This window comes from Anas acuta, chromosome 2 (genome assembly GCF_963932015.1).
Source record: "Anas acuta chromosome 2, bAnaAcu1.1, whole genome shotgun sequence".
Taxonomy (NCBI): domain Eukaryota; kingdom Metazoa; phylum Chordata; class Aves; order Anseriformes; family Anatidae; genus Anas; species Anas acuta.
Window position 1 is genome coordinate 105566422 of NC_088980.1, and position 11585 is coordinate 105578006.

Consider the following 11585-nt stretch of genomic DNA (forward strand, 5'->3'; position numbering starts at 1 on the left):
AGAAATTAGGTTTTTTACCACGTGTAAGGGTGGAAGACAAGCTTCCACCTATAGGTGGAATTTCATAAGTGTGAGTGGTGAGCAGTTGCATTGTAAATCACTTGCTTTGTGAATGTGTATATTTATATTATTATTATTGTTATTATTATTATTATTATCCATTTCTTTTCTGTTTTTGTTTGTTTGTTTGTTTGTTTTTCTGTTTTTAAGTCAACCCATGAGTTCTATCTTTTTTTTTTTTTTTTTTTTTTTTTTTCCAGTTCTCTCCCACCTCCTAGTGCAGGGGGAGTGAGCAAATGACTGCGGTGCTTAGCTGCCTGTTGGGTTAAATCACAACATTGGCTCAGTTACTTTCTTCTGAACCTCACATTGGTAAGCATTGACTTGTCTACTAAAAACAACAAAAGGAATGTATTAATTACCTATTATGTGCATTTGTTCAGGACATAATTGTTATTAAAAATATGCATGCTCTCTACTATCTATTGAAGAAAAAAAGTCCAAAACCAGATTGAAATGAGAAGGAAAAGAAGGGTATTTTTCTGTGCCAGGTTTGAATGATATGTAAGGCAATGCTATTCAAAGTGCCAGCAGCATATGCCAGCTTCAATTAGAACGCAAAAGGAAAATCTGTTGCTAAAATATAACAGCACACTTTGAGGATCTTATATATGCTTATTCTGAATGTAGAGGGATGAATATCCTTACAAAATTCTAAGTTTTGACATTTCATTGAAGCTGTTGTTAAGTATTGGCCTTATTGTAGGATCCTCTGATGAAATAATGTGGCCCGTGCTTTACAGAAGTTCAGAATAGATTATCATAATGATCATTTCTGGCCTAAGAACCTTTCTGTCTAAGAAAGTATTCATTAAAGTTATTACATCTTGTCCTTCTGTGTCACCTTTCCCAGACAACTGCCTGCAGCAAGAATGAGATGGCTGCATTTTAAGTAAATATCCAAGTGGGCTACTGTGCTCCCTGCCACCCTGCCATGCTGGAAAGACAGGGAAGTGCAAAATGCTTTGCTCCAGAGAGTCTGAGGTTGGCCCGTATGACATAGCCTGAATCACACCAGGAAAAGAAGGTTTCTGCTGTTCTTTCCAGTTCTGTTAGTCAGCTCCCATACTGTTCGTAAAACACATCACGGTGTGATCTACAGGATAAACTGGTGTATGACAGTCTCACATGAAACCCTTGAGCTGCTTTTTCAGCCAAGTACAGTTCAGAATCCTTTATTCTATGAGCCCCTCACTTCCTTTGTTGTTTTTTTTTCCTTTTTTTTTTTTTTTTTCCTTTTTGCTGCAATTGGTCATGAACCACAACCCACGCCTTTGAAGATTTACTCTTTCACAGTCCCAATGTACTGAACAGAGTAGGCTTGGAATAAGCTCAAAGTTCTTATTTATGATCAGTACCTGCTACCCATGATACTTTCTAGGAAAAAGTTTGGCTGGTCTCCATAGCCCCTGTAAGTTACAGTGACTGACAGCTATCATGGACTGCAGTCCGTTATGGAGTCTATAATAAATAGAAGTCCATCTTAAACATAGATCTTTTATTTTCCAATCACATGGAGGAGAAGGTGATCAGGAATAGTCTGCATGGGGAAGTCAGGAATAGTCTGTATGGGGAAGTCAGGAATAGTCTGCATGGGGAAGTCATGCTTGACCAGCATGATAGCCTTCTATAATGGAATGACTAGCCAAGTAGATGATGGGAGAGCAGTGGATGTTGTCTTGATTTCAATAAGGCTTTTAACACTGTCTCCCATAACATATGCATAAGCAAGTTCAGGAAATGTGGGGTGGATAAGTGGCCACTGAGGTGGTTTGCAAAGTGGGTGGATGGTAGAGCTTGGAGGGTTGTGATCAGCAGTGCTGTCTAGTTGGAAGCCTGTAGCTAGCGGTGTCCTCCCGGGGTCAGTACTGGGTCCAGTCCTATTCAGTTTATTCATCAGTGGACCTGGATGATGTGTCAGAGGGCCCCCTCAGCAAGTTTGCGGATGACACAAAAATGAGAAGAGTGGCTGATACCCCTGAGGGCTGTGCTACCGTTCAGAGAAACCTGGACAGGCTGGAGAGTTGGGCAGTGAGGAACCCCTTGAAATTCAACAAAGACAAATGCAAGGTCCTGTGCCTAGAGAGGAATAACCCCATGCCCACTACAGACTGGGGGCTGACCTGCTGGAGCGCAGCTTTGTAGAGAAGGACCTGGGGGTCCTGGTGGACAGCAGGTTAACCATGAGCTAGCAACGTGCCCTTGTGGCCAAGAAGGCCACTGGTGTCCTGGAGTGTATTAGTCAGAGTGTTGCCAGCAGGTCAAGGCAAGTGATCCTCCCCTTCTACTCAGCCCTGGTGAGGCCACACTTGTGTCCAGTTCTAGGCTCCCCAGTATAATAGGGATGTGAAGCTCCTGGAGCAAGTCCAGCGAAGGGGCGAAGGGCTACAAAGATGATTGGGGTACTGGAGCACCTGTCATAGAAGGAGAAGCCTCTAGAGAGAGCTGTGCCTGTTTAGTCTGGACAAGAGAAGACTGAAGGGGGATCTTCTCAATTTATACAAATATCTGACGGGAGGGTGTCAAGAGGATGGGGCTGGACTCTTTTCAGTGGAGTCCAATGACAAGACAAGAGGCAATAGACACAAACTGAAACACAGGAAGTTCCAGCTGAATATGAGAAAACATTTATTTACTGTAAGGGAGAGAGAGCACTGGAGCAGGTTGCCCAGAGAGGTTATGGAGTCCCCTTCTTTGAAGAAGGAGAAGTTGCAATCTTGTGTAATGTACTCCAGGAGTCCCTGCTTGGCAACAGTGTTGGACCAGATGATCTCCAGAAGTCCCTTCCAATTTCAACCCTTCTGTAATGCGGTGATTCTGTGATTCTGTCATTTCTTGTAAAATACACACTAACCAATTACAGCTTTCTCTATGGTACAGTTAAATTATGTGTTGGCTTTATAGTTATTCCAAGGTTAGGATTCTGTTCCAGAATTTCAGCATCTTTTTCACTTAGCTCTACTTGGCCACAGTCAGAAGTAGCTACAAATGCAAAGAAAGAACCAGATCCTGTTTCTAACATCAATGTCAACTTCTGAGACAAAATTCCTACTTCACTGACTACTAGGGTTTGCACCTTCTCACCTTTATCTTGCCTTCCATACTGCTGCCTTCCTGACAGATCTCATCTGTTAGAAACAGACCAAAAGAGCCTCAGAGGTGAAATAGAGAGGGATGTTCTGGTCTCTTCTCCCTGGTAACCAATAAGATGTGTGGCAATGGCAAAAAGGACTAGGGGAGGTTCATACTAGTTATTAAGGAAAATTTATTTACCATGAGAGAGGTCAAACACTGGAACAGGCTTCCTAGGAAGATTGTTGATGCCCTGTGCCTGTCAGTGCTCAAGACACTTTTGGATAATTCCCTAATTAAAATGCTTTAACTTTTGGTTAGCCCTGAAGAGGTCAGGCAGTTGAACTCAATGATCATTGTAAGTCCCTTCCAACTGAACTATTTATTCTAGTCTAGTCTAGTCTAATCTGCTCCCTTCTTCTGATTTTTCCACCTCTAACCTCTTCGCTGCATGCTGTAGTATTTCCTGATCTCCTTCATACTGTCCCAAACACTCTATTCTCTTCCTCTTCTTTTTATTCTCTTTTCCTCAGCATCATTCCTGTCTTTTCCCACTCAATATAAGCATACTTTAGTCATTCACATCTCTATAAACTGCATTTTTTCCATAGCCATCTTCAGTTGTTGATCCTTTCCATCACTAACTCATTTTCTTACTGTCCCATCTTAGATCATCTTCAATCTGTCTTGTCTATCTTGAAAGCTAGATAAACATGAGCTCTTACTAACCTCTCCATGTCAAATCCCAGGATTCTACCTTTCCATTCTGACATAGGTGATCACGTTCCTTCCTTGTCTTCTGTTGCTTTCACCTCTCCAGCTTCTCCCTTTACCTCTCCAACAGTTTCTGGACAGTTGGCCTTTGCTGATTCTCTTATTTTCCCTCCATCTTTCCATGGATTCACAAAGTAATAAAATTCAAAAAACAACTTTCTTATATTAAGCATTTATTTGACAATTTGAGCAGAATAATAGCACATCTTTTTTCTTGAACTAAAAACATTAAGTTCCTGTCAGAATGCATGAAATTCTCCCTTCCCCCCGCCTCCCCTTTTTTTGTCCAGTTCTGTGATACACTTTTTCTATCTTTACACTTTTCTGTGTACATTTAGAAGGCTTCTGTTAACAACTGGTAAATCTCAATAACACTTCTCTGTGTCTCAGTTAATACAAAAGTATTTTGTTAACTGTTGAATTGTTCCAGTGCAGTCTACTGTCTTGAGACAGTGCAACTTAGAAACTGTGGTCATTAAGACAAAGCAAAAACAACTTCTTCATCTTTGACATGAGTCAAAATATACCCTCCTTCTTACAGAAAGAATGCTCCCTTGATAGCCAGTACTGTCCTTTTATAACTAAAGAATACAGAAAAACAAGGCAAAATGCCATTTGTTTTTAAAAGGTCCCAGAGTAATAAAAGTTGTCTTTGTTATCACCTTCCTGTGCAATATAGGGAAATTTTCAGAAGGTTACCACCATTTACTCTTAATAATTAAAAAATCTACAAGATAAAAGTCGTGTTTTTAGTAAGTTGTTATATTTTTTCTCCTGAAAAAGTTTTTAAATGTTTCAGGTGTCTGGACTTTTGTTTCTAAGACTTTGTTTTAGCACAAAATTACTGTTATCATTCTGATCCTGATGAGCAGAGCCTCATACTTACCTGCTAACCTTCCAAGCACAGCTTAACAATCTACTGAGTATAACATATGAGGAAAATGTTAGTGGGAGTAAAAACAGAACCTAGATATTCCTGCCTGAATATACACTTGAATATCTTTAGCTAGAGTTCACTTGAAATGCTCAGTAAAATATGATTTAGAGTGAAAAATGGGATATGAAGCTATCTCACTCCCAGATCTCTGATAGACATAGAAGACAAAGCTTTTTGGATTATTGCTTTTCCACACACAGCCTTAACATCTATTGAGCAGAAGCTGCGTTACCCGATCTATGGAAAAATAGATGTGGTCTTTGTTAGTCTATCTTCTTTCTCTCTGTGTCAGTAGTTGTAGTACTTTTCCACCTTTCACCCATGCAGAAGCTAGAGAATGAATACAGGCACAAAAAAAAAAAAAAAAAAAAAAAAAAAAAAAAAAAGAGAGAGAGAGAGAAAAAACACCAGAGAGAACAGAGAGGATAATGGAAATGAATTTCCCTTGAAGGGCCTTTGGGCCTTTCCCTTTCCCTTGAAGGGCTCCTCTGTAGCCCTTCAATATCTTCTCTCCAGCTGCAGGGCTTTTGCCTAGGAAGGCAGAATAGAGGTTGCAACAGAGGGTGAAATTGCCCCAGTAACACTATACCAAGCCACACATTAAAATATCAGTCATCAGTTGTCTGAAAGGTACAAAATTTTGAATTTTGAATAATTAAGAAAAAAACATCTGTTTTGGACCAGGATAAATTGTCCCATTTATAAGTAAGAAAAGCACTTTATGATTTAAAGCATTTTAAATGTTTTTTATTAGAGATAACTTTATAAGAAGAGCACAGATAATTTTATGTACCTTTAGGTGCTGGGTGCCCCAAGCAGTGTAGCTTCAAACAGGGCTCCCACCCACATGCACTATGCCATGCAGACCCCATGTATAGTAGAGATACTCTTTCTACATGGCACAGAATTGTATTTTTAGAATATTGCTCTATAAACGTTACAGAATTCTACAAAATCAACCAAATGTCATAGGAAATCATGCTGTAGCACCAGGGTGATTCTCAGGGTTTAGGATGATTATTTTTATTCACACTCTGATAGACTGCTCTGCAGCCAAGAGACAGTATGTTAGAAAACTATGAAGATGGACATAAATAAGCCAACAGAATGCACATGTGTGTCACACTATGTCCTAATACCACAAAATATTTTGCCCGAATTAGACACAATTAGAAATTCTGTTAGGACAGAAGACAGCACAGTGAAGCAGTGTTGTCAAAGTTAGCAGATATCCTTCTAGTATTTATTTCACATGAATTAAAGCTGTTAATCCTTCCCTTTTGGGAACATCTAATTTTCCCAGAAAAAAAAAAAAAAAAGGATGGGGGGGGGAGGGAAGGCATGGGCAAGAAACAATCAGTTGTCTAAGTCCTTTAATAAGGGTTACTGAGCTACATTGTTAAAAGACTACAGTGACTTACTCTCTTCCAGAAGAAAATATGTGGGATGAATTAAGACACTCCCTCGCTGAAGTGGCTTCAAGGACAGAACACTTTTGTGTCATTCATACTGAACACTGAGTGGAAATTTAACCTACCACTTTTTTCTTTAAATTTGTAAGTAAATTTCCATCATGTTTTTGGTTACGAGAAATAAAAGAAGCAATCTGGAGATGCTCAATGAAGTGAAGTTTGCCACAAAACATCAGAAGTCTCTCTACATTTGCTCTACATTGTTATGAGAGGGGAGCGGGCAGTTAGTTCATCAGCAGGCTCAGTACTAAGAGAAGGAAGGTGATGGAGGCCATAGACAGAAAAAGCCAGTGAAATAGAAATAGCCTTTGAACACATTAAAAACTATCAGTTTTATAGTTCTTAGGGAACAAACAAACAAACAAGCAAACTATCTTTTCATAAAATACGAGGGGAAGCAATGGGGAGAAAAAGGTTTATTGCAATTATTGTTTTAATATTAAATGCTCAAAAAATAAAAGAGTAATGAAATACCAGAAAATAAATATGAGTAGCAACCTAAATTTGACACTGCAATCAGTATGTAAATAAATTTTAACCTAATGAAAGCTTTTGAAATTTCAAAGAGAATCCAGGCTGAGTAGAAACATAAAAAATAGGCTTGAAAATTTTAATGAAAAAAAACTTCTGGAAAAAATATCAGTGTGTTGACCAAAATATTTTATTAAAATAATATATAATATATTTTTTCATTTCTCACTTTCTTTCTGTTTTTAAACAAGAATAGTTTAGAACCAAATAAAAACCTAAAATTAAAAAAAAAAAAATGAGTGAAGACACTGAAATTTCATGATTTAAATATAGTTTTCATCTGCAGCTTAGCAGCTTGTTTAATAAATAAATAAATAAATAAATAAATTTTATGATTCGGACATATACTTTTTTTTTTTTACAGGTTGAAATGCATCCTATACCATGAAGTTGAGGTCCAGAATGATTCGAGCAGAATATTTTTGTATAAATCAAATTACTTCAATAGACAGCACACTGAAATAAAAATAGAAAAATACACTTTTTAAAGGCCAGAGGGCTGTGAAAACTATTAGCTCTTTTTTGAAGGTGACTTTCAATAAAAGAACCATGTCATAAGCAACAGGAGAGATCCTGCCATTTGTTGTAATTTTGCTATAGTCCATTTCCACTGACAACTCAGTAATATAAAATTCATTATAAACCTACTATAATGTACAAGCTAAATCACAGAAATATTTAAACATCACAGAAAAGAACCACCTGTATTAATTAAAATAGGAATCAGATAGGGACAGAATATGTATACAGAAAACACAGAACAGTGGTCATTGATTTTAGTGATCAAAGGAAAAATCGATAGATTAATGCATTTTATTCTCAGAGATAAAAAACATTTTGTGAGTCTTCCATTTAATAATAGTGCTCTAAAATCCAAGGGCCACCAATATAAATGACCTTTTCTTTCCAAAGGAATGATTAAAAATGGGTCTGTGGATTGTAAAGATCATCCATCTGAACTTCAATTCATCTGCTATCATGCTGTCGTGTCATATCCTACACATGGTAGGAAAAAAAAAAAAAAAAAACATGAAAAAAAATTTCTTTTTATGGTAGAAAAAAAAAAAAAACACGAAAAAAATCAAAAACGTTTAGTTCTGCCTGTGTTCTGCCTTGCATGTGCAGAGGTAGGATGACATATTCCTGAGGACTGTGGGCTATTTTATATGAGCTAAGTGAAGAAGTCTTCTAGATATAGCATAGTATTGCCATCATCTTGTCTGAATCAGGAAAGTGATACTTTCATCCATATATCCTGTTTTTCTAGCCCTATTTCCTTTCATAAGCCTGTAATTCATATAAATAAGGAGATGAAAAGGACAATGTTATTTTTAAATGATGCTAAATATATTCATCAACAACTCTCATTGGTGTCTCTTTTTCTGTACATCCTCAGAAGATCACAAGTAGCACACAGAGCAAGTGATATGGAATCTTGCTGGGGAAAATTGTGTCAAAATTTGGCTCTTATAAGTGTTAAAATATTATCACATTGCTAATGTATACATCTAACTTCACACTTTTTAGAGTGCTTTAGGATATATATGAAGGCAACATTTAGAGTAGGAAAGGAAATCCAAGCCTAAATATTAGGCTATCCAACATGAATATAGATTTTGGAAGTAAATATTTTCATTCCTTTTCTGTTCAAATGATGCATCTTTCCAACTAACATCCTGTGAGGTTAATTATATTTCTGGTGAAACAAAAGCATAAATATTACAGGTAAATTCACAAAATAATAGAGGACTGTCATGTACTGGGTTCTCTGTGAAGTACCCTGTGGGCTGGGTGATCCATTCTACATTATCTTCTCAACTAAGCATTGGAAGAAAAAAGAGATGAACTTACTAGAACCTTAAGTCAATGCTGCCTAAAGGTCAGTGACTAGGAAAGAAAGAGAAACTGTAAAAAAATAACATAGAAGGACTGAACCAATAATATTAAAGGAGTAAAATGGATACATCTGCTTAAAGTAGAAGCTTTTAAGTGAAAAATATGAAGTCATCCCAGACTAGAATCAAAGAAAAATTTCCTTTGATGTGTAATATTTCAGAGGTAGGGAGATATTTAGAAAACGTTAGTACTGAAAAAATAGGGGTCAGATATAACAATGAATGGAAGAATTTGTGAAAGAACATGCAATAAAGACCAATTTAATTCTGGGCTGCTTAAAGAAAACCCTGCTACCATGATTCCTGCATGAAGGTAGTTCATACTGACTACAGAGCACCACAAAAGCACTAGGAAGCCATACTAGTACAAACAGCAGGCATGATATAACTATGATTAAAAAAATGAAAGAAAACATTTAGTCCATGTATCATGCTGAATTGAATAGTGAAACAGAGGCTTGGAAGAGCACATATGTGAGGGGAAAAAATAAAATAAATTAAAAAATCCCTTTTAGTAGGTCCTCCAGCTACTTCTTAACATCTCTGGGCAGGGTTGTCCTTTCTATGTGTAGCTTTATAATTATATTTTCTCCTGGTTTTGGTTCTTAAAGTCAGTCTTCCTAACAGTTCAAGTTTGTTCAATGAAGAAAGAATATCCCTCTGTTCCACTATTATTTCCATATTTTTCACCTTTTTATTAATTTTCAAAGTGTTATTTTCAAAATTTTCCTTTTACACATAATATTACTTCAAAATCTGCTGGAAAGGAGGTATGCTATGTGTGCTTTCACTCCTATTTGGGATGAAAATAAGAGAGAACTACATTGGCTTTAGTCATTAAGCTGTATTAGGATCTGAAGTAACCATCTGACCAAGTGATCCATAGTTTCAACCACTGAAAACAAGGGTGAACAAATCAATAGAAGTTGGAGTTCTCAAAAAAAAAAATATGAAGAATAAAAAATCACAGAGGGAGACTGTTATAATCATAAACTTTTTCTTTATTTCTTTCTTTGATTTCACAGGTATTTTTCTTTCTAAACTGAAGTGGTGGAGGTAATGACATACTTGATGTGTGACTTCAGAAGCCATTGCATTCAGATTCAGAAAGCAAATATTCAGCGTTGATGAGAAAATAACCTCTTTTCTTTTGACTAGCTGTCATTGGATGACTTCACAAATTTTATCACAAGAGGAGCTGCGTGAAAGATAGAAGACTTCAATTTGCCAATAATTAATATATTTGGAAATATGGCTTAATTCCAGATGGAAAGGAAACTGAAGTTTTCAAAATTAGATCTGAAAAAAAGTCTGGAAGAGGCAGGACAGAAAAGGGATACATTTTTTCTAGTCATTACAATAATTTTATTTCAGTGTTCAACTTTGAAATTTAAAATTGTTATAAAAATGTAACAGGATTTTAAAATGAAAACAGTCTAGTAAAACAATAACCATAAATCTTTCATGAAAAAATCAAAAATGATTTATTCTGACACTGCTGAAACTTTGTCCCTGTTCTTTTTAAAGTGAAAGCCCAGCCAAAAATACCTTATTTCATTAAGTAACTGGATTTCAACAGAATGACATAAGATGAAGGAATAAAGTTCTATCTAAGTCTCTCTCAGCTTGTATAATAAGTCTTGACTAATAGGATTCCCAAAGCAAACACAGATAAACCCCCAACAGCTGCCCTATATAATTATCTGATGGCCATTTTGAAATTTAACTTCCCTGCATATTATTTTTTAACTATTATTTTTTTTATTTAGAGATTACGAAGTGCAGAATTGGAAATTTGATATCTATATCACTCGGTGATGTGAAATAAATATATTAAAGTCTATCTGGTTGCACTGTAGCAAGCTCTAGTGGTAATAATGTGAAAAAATCTATAAAGGAAAAACATAAATGCAAGATCTAAACAGTAATCTGTGCTATAGCATAATCCAGCATTAATTTAACCCTCCTTATCACTGTAATATAGAAATGTATTATTTTTCAAGAGTAGCATTCAAACCCTAAAATTTGTGGTAGCTTATTTAGAACCAGTATATGACACTGAACCTAAGTCTATGATAACATCTGCAATTAAAAAACACCTGCTGTACATTTAAACTATTAAATATAGCCCTAAATTTGGCCCAGTATGTCAAGCAAAATTCTGTTTATAAATATGCATAACATCTCTAAAATACTATTCTACAGTTACCTGTACAGTGGAGTCTTTTCAAATTTCTGGTTTTATTGTGTTTTGCTTTATGAATTTCAGTTACCTGGTTCCAGCTAAATGAGCAGTCAACCTCCTTTAAAAAACCTGCTGGGTTTTCTTCCCCATACTCCTTTTATTTGTGCCTATAACAAACAACTCCCCACCAGTGTGGCAATTTTTAAAAGTATATTGCATTTCAACACAGAAGCCCAAAGTATGCGGTTTTCTTCCTGATATGACTTTTATTCCCTTTCCATATAGAATGTGCTCCACAGGCAGTCACCAACAAAGAGGTTCTCTTCATAACATTATTCCTCCTTCATAACATGATTCCTCCTAGTGTGTTTTATCCATTGCTGCAATAAAAAGAGCGTTTTTATGTCTTTATTGTTTTAGGGAAAATGTGCCAATAGTGTGGATGCACTGCAGATAACTTTGTGACTGGACATAGTTGTCCTCTCAACATATGCCATGACGGTCCCATAACTGAGCTGCAGGCAACTTCAGTACCCCTCTGGCCTGCTAACATAGGAGGGTTTTGCTATGTTACCTATGGAAGGAACTAACAGAGGAAAACCTGCACAGTACTGACATGGGCTTGATGCACAGTGTGAACATAGTCCCTTGTGGTGCCT

The 11585-nt window shown here is 36.5% G+C and overlaps 1 long non-coding RNA gene across 1 annotated transcript; it reads left to right on the forward strand.

Annotated features, from left to right (window-relative positions):
* The first annotated feature begins 257 nt into the window (after positions 1-257).
* On the forward strand, positions 258-8199 carry LOC137851790 (uncharacterized). The gene is made up of 3 exons (XR_011093476.1): positions 258-372; positions 6275-6399; positions 7211-8199. It is a non-coding gene; the product is annotated as an uncharacterized lncRNA (long non-coding RNA).
* Positions 8200-11585: the final 3386 nt, after the last annotated feature.